This window comes from Arachis stenosperma, chromosome 10 (assembly GCF_014773155.1).
Source record: "Arachis stenosperma cultivar V10309 chromosome 10, arast.V10309.gnm1.PFL2, whole genome shotgun sequence".
Lineage (NCBI taxonomy): Eukaryota > Viridiplantae > Streptophyta > Magnoliopsida > Fabales > Fabaceae > Arachis > Arachis stenosperma.
The window spans coordinates 6184571-6185838 of record NC_080386.1 but is presented as its reverse complement, the minus strand read 5'-3'; positions in this window follow the sequence as shown (position 1 = coordinate 6185838).

The window sequence follows — 1268 nt, the reverse complement described above, 5'->3', positions numbered from 1 at the left end:
ATCATCGTAACTTCGAAAATCTACCAAATAATCATCATCATGGGAGTAGTTTTGCATTATTGAGTCATTTTCCTTTGTCACTTGTTTTGTATACAGTAATAAGTTTAATGGGAAGTGACAATAATAACAAATAATAAATAGTGACGACAATGACCCACCATTATTCTCCAAATTCATAAAACTTCTAAAACTTGAATTTGAATTTCACTTCATTTATTCTGATCATATATATGAAGTAGACATAGCTAGAGCGAGGTTAATATTAGGGAACCAATTAGAGGAGAGTCAACTAAAATTAAGTAGTTAAAAAACAAAAATTTGTTATAAAAAAGAAAAAAATAATTTTTTATTATTCTAATTTTTAAAATTTTAAAATTAAAAATATAAAGAATTGACTTGAGTTGGTTTATGCTATAGTTGGTTCTTTAGATTTTTTCAATAAATATATGTGTATAGTAGTATAATGATAAATAATGTCAGATAATAAAAAATTAGTACAAATAATTTAAAATGATTTATTTAATATTTATTAATTATTGTTAGTATAATTATATAATTTTAGATATAATAAAAATATTATTTGTATATTAAGATTAACCACTGAAATTATCCACTAATATATTTGTAATTTTATATATAAATACATGTGTGATTTAATTTATTTTTAACATATATTTATATTGTATGTATTTTATATTAGTAGTTAACTTTATTAGTTAATTTTAGTGTATACATAATATAGTCCTAAATATAAATATTTTGTATAAAATTATATTATAAATATATATTTTAAATATGGTCACAATTCACATACATGATACATACATCATCAACAATATTAATTCACTGCATGCATGCTACTTATAGTAGTGAACTTTCAAGTACATACTACATACTAATTAACTAACCATAATTAATATATAAAATATACGATTCATTAATTACATAATAAATTAATCAACAGCAGATAATTTCTTGAGAATGTCACCGTCAGAACCGGTCTTAACAAATAATTATAACTCTCCATTTTATAAGGTATTAATTATATATTATTACACCAATTGAAATGCAAGTTTTAATTTGTAGAATAATACAATATGCATGGGAAAGTAAAATAAATATCTGAGAGACTAATTAACGTGTTGGTATTTACAGGGGTATGTATATCCTTTAAGGAAAAGTTAGCTTATAATTTATTTAACTAAGTCTAATTAAATTAAAATAACGCATCTTAGATATGACTTTTTATTTCAATTAAAACGAAATCA